This window comes from Triticum dicoccoides, chromosome 1B, assembly GCF_002162155.2.
Source record: "Triticum dicoccoides isolate Atlit2015 ecotype Zavitan chromosome 1B, WEW_v2.0, whole genome shotgun sequence".
Classification (NCBI taxonomy): domain Eukaryota; kingdom Viridiplantae; phylum Streptophyta; class Magnoliopsida; order Poales; family Poaceae; genus Triticum; species Triticum dicoccoides.
This window is the reverse complement of record NC_041381.1, coordinates 266,193,810-266,204,455: the sequence shown is the minus strand read 5'-3', so window position 1 is coordinate 266,204,455 and position 10,646 is coordinate 266,193,810.

The window sequence follows — 10,646 nt, the reverse complement described above, 5'->3', positions numbered from 1 at the left end:
AAATAGTTTCTAGAAGACAATCAATCCTAGCAAGGGAAAGATTGGCAGCATCAAACAAACCCTCAGAAGACACGCCACCTGCAGCACTCACACGGCCAGAAGAACCTCCTGGATCTACAAGGGGAGCACTAGTATTGACATCCCGGGAGAATTCAAATCTTGGGGAAGTTCCACTCCCTAGGCCCGTGGCATGAGGCATAGTAAGAACAAGACGTTCGATATGCCTGAAGAACACAACCTAAGCCTGTGTCTTCCACTTCACACAAAACAAAAGACAACGTGTCAAAAAACAAATGAAGGAACATGGAACAAAATATTGAAGATAGTATCAGAAGTTCAAGTTAAACTACACAGGAAAGACTGATGCATAGAAACACTCACATGAAGTTTCCCCAACACCCAGTTGGCTGGGCCATCATCACCCTTCTTAACGAAGTCAGCAGCAACAAGCTCACATAGCATGGCCTGATCCATGAAATTGATGCGAGGAGTTCTCAAGTAAGCATTAGGCTGCTAGCCGATGATAATGCAGTCCAGATACATAAGAAGCGGCGCGATGCCACAACCTGTGACAACTTTTCCTCTGCTAGTCCCTAACTGATACCTAGTCACAGCCCTTCGAAGATCATCAACAACCAACTAGCAATAGTCCATATTTTCCATATCTTCAAAGACAAGATTCTCAGCCATTGTTGCCTCCCTAGACACTCGTGTAGACGCACCAGGAATAATAACCTGCATGAAAATAATCAAGTAAAACACCTGCAAAGCCAGATCATCCTTCGTCTAATCCTTCACAAGTTCCCCGCAGATCTTCCGCAAATCCTTTGTCTTGATGTCATCAATCCTCTTGTAGCCTAGTTTGGCCTTCAGCCTCATAACAACATTATCAAATCCATCCTCCGAGGGCCTAGGAGGGATACGATCACCTTGAGGGAATCCAAAAAGATGGTGAATAGCATCACTTGTAATACGAAAAACCTTGTTCGCCTCACCCATGTCCAGAATCATAGTTGAAGGGTCAATCCTCGTGTAGATGTGGCCCATCAAAGGATGAGAAATGTTGGAATCAACCTTCAAGTCAAACACACAACCAAAACCAGCCTTGGTAACCCTCGCCTTGTGCCTAAGTTGTAGCAATTTTGTGCACGAGTTGACCTCTTTTAGTGAGCAGCGAACCGTCTTGTTAAAACATTTCAGATCATCTCCTCCTTCATCACCTTCTTCGACTGCTTTGCCTCCTCTCTTCCTCATCTCAGGCTGCGCCACAAGCTAATACTGCAAAAATGCAATGACATGGAAAAAAGGCAAAACAACAAGATAAACAAACTACACCAAAAGTTCACTAATGCTGAATTGTAAAAAACTACATAAGCAAATAGAGCATGGACCACAAAATGTATATAGCAGAAGTTCAACCATTAAAAACAAGAAGAACAGTTGCTTTCTAAATTTAGCAATGTACAGTTCAAAAGTTCAACTATGTCTACATAGGCAGTACAACCATGTATGACCAAAAGTTATGATGCTTTCTAAATGTAAATTTACAGAGCAGAAGTTCAACTATGTATACCAAGGCATTAAAACCATGTATACTAAGAAGTTCAGCTAATTTCTTCATGCATATATCCAGAAGTTCAGCTATGTAAACAAAGGCAGTAATATCATATAAACCAAGCAGTCCAGCTAATTTCTTTATGTCTATATATAGCAGAAGGTTAGCTATGTTCACCAAGGAAGTACTACATACACAAATATAACAACAATTCTACAAAATGTTCTCAAAATAGTAAAGATGAGAGATTCATACCTGATCAGCAGTAGTAGCATCATCATCGTCATCCTCCTCATCAGCGTTGAAATCAGCATCATCCTGTTCCTCTGGATTAACACGAGAACACTTCTTGCAACCCTTGTTAACCTTTGCCGATGCAACCTTGCACTTAACGCCACATTTCTTGCCCTTACCAGATGGACCAGCACCGAGCGGAGAAGGTGTAGGCGCTACAGTGGCAAGCAGACAAGGACAACAACGTGGTGTACCATCGTGGGCTTGGCCTTCCACTTCAGCAAGTTTTGCAGCCTTTCAAACATGTGGGCTCCTCCGAGGAGTAACTTCACCAACTAAATGCTTCCTCGCCGCGGTATTCTTTATTTTCTTGTTCACAGGGACAACCATGCCATTAGTGGCACACATGACGTCTTCTTCAGCAATAGAGCCATGCTCAACTGTGAGCTCACCAACATCACCAAATCCAGGAACATCATAACCTTTTGGAAGGCAAGCCTCCATCTTCTTGTCAAAATTTTCTTGCTTCTTCCTCTTGCGTTGATCCTCTAGAATAAGCTGAAGGGGCACATCCTCAGCTCGCATGACAGGTTCAGTGCCATCAACAGACTGGGACTGCATCTCTGACATCTGAAGAGAGCACAAAGGCTCCATAACAGAATCACAACCTTCAACTGATGGAGCCCCCTGCTCGGTCGCAGCAGTGTTTTCTGCACAACCAACTCAAATAGTACTTCATTGATGGTGTTCACAGCTCCCTCCTCTATGGATACATCTGCAAGAACACAAAAATATAGCAAAAAGGAAAATAGTCAAGAACAAATACAAAAACACATGAAAAGAACAAGTTCAAAAAACATGGCTCAAGAATTTAAAAAAATAAAAGGAGTTGCATATACTAGGTGAAGCAAGAGCTGCAGAAGCCAGATCCTCGAGGCTTAAATTTTTCTCAAGGCTCAAAGCAACCTCAGCAATCACAGTCAAAGGAATAATATGTGTTTTAGCCGCATCAGATCTTGGAGCATCGATATTAACTTCTGAAGCTCCATCTTGATCACATGCATTTTTTTAGAACTATTAAATTCATCACCAACTACAAAAAATTGACGTAAAAAGACAGCTCGGTTCTAATCCACAAACCTACACCAAAGGAAGTTCTACTTATACATGAATGTCCAATATCCAGAAGTTCCACAATACCTAACAAAGCAGTAAAACAATGAACAATCTACAATTTACATACTAAAATAGAACAATCTACACCAGAGGGAGTACTACATATAGATGAATGTCCAGAAGTTCAAGAATAGATAACAAAGCAGTAAAACAAATGCGCAAAACAGAAGTTCAACCAAATTTCATTATAAACAACATAATTAAAAAAAGAAGTTCAACCATGACCCAAGCAAGTAGTACATAAAAAAGATGTAGCATGAGCACAAATACTATTTCACAGTTAAAACTAATTATATACCATGAAAATGATCACAAAATTACAAAGACATACACTATAAGTATATAACATTTGGGAAGTCCAAGAACACTTTGTGACATAGTTGACCAGCAATTCATCAATAAAATCAAGCAACACTCTACCAACTTAAACTAAGGGTAAAATGCATACACATCACCTATGTTAGAAGTTCACACTTTTAAGAATGGGCAGTCCAACAAGACAACCAAGTGAAGATATGGGCAGACATATAAAAGAAAGCTGCTATTTAAAATACAAGATGCATATACATTAAAATACCTGGAGAAGATTTTGAAGCCATGACAACACAACCACCTTGATGAATGGTACTCCAAACCATAGATCAACCTACAAAAACACATGGGAGAAATTACATATAGTTTGCAAGTAGAAAATCATACAACAATACCAAAAAAGCAACTAAATCAAACCCTAGGATGAAACAACTAAAACACATCAACAATTATGAAAGATGAATAGTAGCACATCTAGGCAAGCATAGCAAAAATTGTGTTCATAAACTAACTAGCATGTGACAGACACAATCTAGACTACAAAATGAATAGCAATAATGCATTTAGATACATCAAATCAAGCAGCAACCATCACACCACACCCTTCTTACATGCATCTCACTGGTGAAATCACCAAAGGGGAAATGAAATCCACACAAGTCTGAAGGGTGAAATAGCACACACAAGCATCTCATAGATAAATCTGACCACATGGGAATGGAATCCACCAGCCACACGCACAAGAACAGTACCTAATCTCCCACCCAACCATCAGAAGAAAGGGGAGGAGGCAAATGCGAGAGCACACAGAAGAAACAGAGAGGCCTCGACAGATTTGGTGAAAACTAAGAGCAACCATTGGGGGAGGCACCATTAGTACCTCTCCAAACGACCCCCTCACGCATGAATTGGCGGCGGTGCTTCCACCCCCACGATGCCACTCCCACCTTTGAACCGCCGCAGACAGACATGGCTTCGCTTCAGAGGAGAAGAGAGCGGGCTGGGCGAGGGGGAGCGGGCATGGGGCAGAGGAGCTGCGCCGGATACTTCACTCACGAGCGCAGGAGACAGCGGTGGAGAAATTGGGGGAGGTTGGAGGACGGGAGCGGAGCGACAGAGAGGGAGAAGAGAGCAAGCGATATAGGGGAGGGGATTCTGACACGTGTGTCGCGGGCGAGATGGGCAGTAAATGGATCTCTCTAGTGGGTGTTGGAGCGCCTGAGTAATTATAGTTTTACCCCCCAGCCACTAAAAAGTAAATATATCTGCTCAAAAAATGAATGCGCCATTTGAATGCATCTGTTTTAAGAAGATAATATCAAAATAACAATCTGCTAGTATGCTTTATAACCAAAAAATTAAGGCAAACAGAAGGTCAAGTACACTACCAAGGAAAGTTAAATACATTCATAAAATAAGAAATTACAAACAAAGAAGAAGTACAAAAATAAATAACAGAAGTTCAAGTACACTATCAAGCGAAGTAAGGCATATGAATAAATAAACACGAAGGAACAAAAATAAGAAGTTCAAATACAAAAACATATGAAGTCCATATCTAGCTAAAATACACAACTTAGAAACAATATAAAAGTTCAAAATTCACCTACACACAAAGTACACATGCGGCTTGGCCTTGCGCTACCGCATTGCTGTGCGCTAGGTTGACAGGCGCAATGCGGTGATTCTGTTTCCACCCCCACCACACGCACCACAGAGCCACACCCCTAAGATACATAGTGAGGTCACGGATGTGACGGAGTCGCTCCGCATGCGACGACGGGGCACACCGCGTCATCGCCTGCTCCGGCTTGTTCCTGTCTTGGCCTCACAGGGGGACGGGAGGGGGCTCCCACCCCCTCCCCTCTGACTCGGCCTCGCGCTACCGCATTGCTACGCGCTAGGTTGACAGGCGCAAAGCGGTTATTTTGTTTCCACCCCCACCACATATATCCCAGAGCCAGACCTCTAAGATAGATAGTGGGGTCATGGATCTGACGGACTCGCCTCCACATGCGAGGACGTGGCACGCCGCGTCGCGCCTGCGCTGACACATTCCTGTCTCAGCCTCGCAGGGGGAGGGGAGGGAGTCCCGACCCCCTCTCCCCCAGGCTCGGCCTCGCGCTACCGCATTGTTGCGCGCTAGGTTGACAAGCGCAATGCGGTTTTCAATGATTAAATAATTAAAATCCAAAAAAATATCAAAATTTGTTGATGAAGTTCAAATTGTAAAGACACAAAAGTTCGGGGGTTTGAAAAAAGATCAGATGAACATGTAAAAATAATTCAAATTATATAGGAGCAAAAATCTAGTAAGTTCAGGTTAAATACGTACTGAAGTGCTACTATTGTTCGAAGTATGCAAACATGTTACAAAAAAGATACAAAAGTATGTGTGCATACTTGGGACAATCCCATGGTTGCACATGGGACAAACTCAAAACCTATTCACAAATTGAAAATTACAAAAAAACAAAGAAATATAGAGCACAATGCTACACCGCCTTGCAATGTGGAAACCCAGAAGTTCAATCACTCGTACCATAGAAGTGCAACTTCTACTACAAACCTTGGATGATCCAAAAAACTATCCCCGAAGATAGATTAAAATAAGGAATTAAAATAAGAAACATAATAAAAAATAAGAAGTTCAAATAATGATGATATAGAAGTCTGGGGTTTTGTAAAACCACAAATTTACATTATAAAAACACTTAGCATACAGAAGTTCAGGATAGTTATTAAGTGAAGTCCAACAAATTATTAGAGGTACGAAAACATACTAGAAAAAATAAAAAAAATATGCATGTCCATCGGCCAATTAATTCCATGTTGCTCATGGGATTCAGTGAAAAAATCGAAACCAATGCAAGAATGAAAAGGACAGAAAAAGGAAAGAAATACAGAGGACTTGCTGCATTACCACATGCAAAGAAGGAAAAGCAAAAGTTCAGATATGAACAACACAGAAGTTCAACTTGTACAACGACCACTAGATGATCTAGAAAATATGAACAAACGAATTCGTCCAAAGCATAAAATCCTCTACGCTAGATTAGAACACGTCTGCATCCCCTTGGAAATGATCTGACAACTCCCTTTCCACAACAAAAATGACCAGAGGGAAAATCTCAAAACCGCAAAAACACCCAGAGCAAAAGCCGTGGAGTGCCAACATCAAATCGCCAAAAATCAAACCATATGGACCCTCCCGATTGAAATTTATGACTTAGTAAGCCTTGAATTTCACTAAAGTACGCAAGTTGGCCAGCAAACTTTAAAGAAAAACGAGAAACCATCAGAAGTGGAGGCTGCATCTCGGGCGGATGAAGAACATGACCGATTTCAAAATTGGCATTCATATCCGAAAGATAAGCTTCTGGAGTATGAAACCTAGTATTTCTCAGCAAGAACCAGAGAAGCTCACAATACAAGATTCCTCAATCTTCCTAGGTATGATGTGTGGATGACTTCATGTTCAAGGTACTCAGTCTTCTTTCATAAGATACCACAGAAGGCTGCTGGCATAAGATACCAAATCTTCTACAGTAAGCAACCAGGAGGAGAAGCTTCTGAAGTACAGTACCCAGTCTTCTCCAACACGCTCTCCCAGCAAAAACTTTTAGAGTAAGAGATCCAGCCTTCCTCATCACGATACTCTTGATGGCTTCCAATCCAAGCTATCCAATCTTCATCAGTAAGGCACTAAAAATAGTTATCCGCTTTTGTACAAAATATTATATGGTGAATTGGCAACATATGGCAGTGCATCCCAAGAATCATGCCCACAATAATTTGGTTAGAATACAAGAATCAGTCAGGACAAAAGTCTACCTCAAGAATCAAATCTTCAGCTACACATACTTCCGTATATATTTTGTATGCTTCCAAGGTTATACAAGTCACTCGTATGATGATGCAAGCATGGTGAGAAATCCGACACCTACATGAGTTAAGCAAGAGGAAGGAAACAAGTTATACACCTCAAGTTGATGCAAGGACCTACGAGATATGAAGTAAGAAAACATTGAGACAACAATCTTGGCACTAGTTATCAAGGCCAGTTTCCTTACATCTGACAAGGTGATATCATTAACCCTTGTCATGAGCTTCTATGATTGCCAACACCAACACAAGTACATATCAACCGGGTATATGTCCTATGACCCGAGCCATGACCAAGGATAAGGTATATATGAGTGCCAGAATATTGCACATGATAGTACCCATGATCACATGAAGAATAGATGGCCAAGCTCTTTTAGCAAAATATTCAGAAAAAGAGAACAATAATGAAGGAGCAAGATTGGAAATACGGTTATGATAATTGTTGTATGAACAACATGGTATGGATACCCAGGACAGTTTGATTCTGTATCGCTCACCATGGATGTACACTCAAGAGGTCTACTCTGTAAGAACCTCATGTCTATCCAACCTGCTCAGCCAACTGTATATCCTCATAATTGCTAGTATGGGATATTTAAGTCTATTATGGCAGAATCGAGATTCTTTGGCCATGTCACCACACTAGAATAATTGTTTGCAAATATTTGCATCTGCATCCATGCATCATGTTTAATTTTTTGTTAAACTTGAAATGGGGATTGATCAAATCCTAGCACCCCTCTGAAATACTAGGATCAACTAAAATATTTTTCAATGAACTCAAAATGCCCTTCAAAAAAGTTCATCATTTTTTAATTGGTTGAAAACCTCTACCAAAAATGGTGCACATTTTTCTAGGTCATCCTAGATTTTTGAAGTAAATCATAAAGTATTTGAATTTGGCCACTTAATTGCTATAATTATTTTAAATGCCCAAATAATTCTGAAAATAGTTGAGGGTTGTTGGAAATAATTCTAAAGGATCCCACATCTTATTTCAGGATTTTAAATAATGTTTTCATAACTCTACTAAATCAAAACAGAGGAAGAAAATAACAAAACATAAAGAAATAGAAATAATAGAGAGAGAAACCAACCTGGCCTTACCTGGCGGCCCAGCTGGCGGCCCAGCCACCAGTAGATGATGTCACTCGTCCCCCTCATCCTGCTAGTTGGACGAGGCGCGTGCCCGACGCGCTCGCGCTCGGCCCGACATGCAGCAGCTTGGCTGCGCTCCCCTGGCCATGTTTGTGCTGCGGATCTCCTCGCGGGTGCCGTCTAGATCGGGACGACCTCCTCACTCCCCCTCGCCCTCCCCCTTGCTCCCCCGTCGACTTGTCCAAAGCCTACATGGCGGCGCACCTGCCATAGTCGCAGCCACTATCTTCCCCACACCCTCTAACTGTGTCAAGAAGAACCACCACACCTCCCTACGTCTCCACATCGACGGGCTTGAGCTTGCACACACTACATCATTGGCATCGTCCTCATCTTCTCCATCGGGCGTCTGAGATCGCCGTCGCTGCCTTGCCATATCTAGTTCTCCCCTGATCCCACTAACCACTGTGTCGACCTCTCTATTAGATTCTCTGCCCTTACCCCTAACCCCGCGCTTGATTTCATGCTCTAACTACCGTTGCCATCGAAGCCGAGATTCTCTACCATTCGAGCTCGTTGCTGTCATCAGACCGGTGACCTTTTGGTCTCACCACCATGCCCAACGTCTTCGTGAGCTCGCTCAGGTGCCATAGGTGGCAAGAGCTGGGCGATATGCTCCCCGTAGCGATGAATCCGTCATCACCCGACCTCCTGTCGCCATTGTTGTTGTCGCTGCCGCTATTTCTAGACAAGCTTGGCTCTCCAATGTGTCCCAATCGATGCGGGAGACCCTCAGGAACACGCAGGAGCCCTCCACTGCTCGAATGGTCGCTGGAGCTGTCGTCCCGATCATCGTCGCGTGCGTTTATGTGCTCGCCGGTGTTTAACTCCGGTGAGATGACGTGGCACATCATTAGCCGTTTACATCCGCGCTAATTAACCCCCGGGTAAACGACAGTGGAGCCCCACCACTTATTTAACCACATGATTAAAGCCCTATTTAAATTAAACTAATGATAGAGGGCCCATGCCTCAGTTTGACCTTGGCCTAGTCAGCATTGACTGGGTCCTCCTTTCTTTGACACTAACTGGCACTACGTCATTGACCCGTGGGACCCACTAGTGAGGTTTGACACTGGTCAGCTCAGTTGACCAGATGATGCAGGCATGACATAGTGCTAATGTCATAATAGCTTTTCTGGTATTTAAATAATTCTTGAGTGATTTATTTATTTTAGAATTTTTTAAAACTTCTAAAAATCATCTATAACTCAAATGAAAGTAATTTATATATGAAAGATGATCAGAAAATATGAAGAATCTATGTATGCCATGATTGTGCATGTTTGAACAAGTTAACATCACCAACTAGGAAAAATCATGATTATGGAATATATGGTAATTAGTTTTGGAGTTGGAATTTGCTATATATTTGAATTAGACTTCAATTAATATGAATGCACTAGGTCAATTCAGTACCTTAATATTACCCATCATTCATTTGGATGTGCATTGCATTGATTGTGGTCCTTCTCTTGTTTTCGGTGTTGTTCCTTCTCGATAGAAGGCAATTCCGCATCATAATCGTTGACAACGATGAAGCGCTATACTATGTTGGGAAGTGCCAGGCAAGCAAACCCCTTTGAGCATCCCGATAGAATCTCACTCTCTCGCTCTTGCTCTCTTTTACTGCATTAGGACAACATGATTCAACTCTTACAAGTTGCGGTAGTTGAACCCATTCCTCTACATGACCTGTCTTTTCCATAGTAAATAGTTGAAACCCACTAGCATGAGTATGAGTTGTTTGAGCCATGATGTGCCTACTCATTCATGCTTGCTTGCTACGCCTGCTATGCTTAGAGTTGTGTTAGGTCTCATTCATCTGGGAAGGACTGGCGTGGTGGTCAACATGTCCTACCATTTAGAGCTAAGTGTGTGAACACGATTTGGTAAAGGTAGCGATGAGAGGTCATGTAGGAGTACATATGGTGGGTTGTCTCACTGAAACCGTCCTCAGGAACTGAGTTCTGTGTTTTTGATCCAAGACAGTTACTACCACACATTGGGCTCCGGGTGCTCAAAGCTCTCTCGACTTATTAATCGTCTTGATCTCTGTCCATGAGTCGCAACTAGTTTCTGGTGTTTGTAGGATATGTGTTGGAGGCCGTGCATAGCACTGACCTTAGGGGTGGGCTATGATGCGGTATAGGCACCGTAGCACGGTGTACCAAGGTACCGGTTTGGTAGCTTTGGGAACCCTGCACACATCGTTTGATTCCGCGAGTGAAACCTCGACCGGACTTCCTTTGCGGATACAACCTCAAATAGGCGATAAACCTGGACTAGAGTCTTGTGTGGTTATTCAGGTTGTGGCCGACAC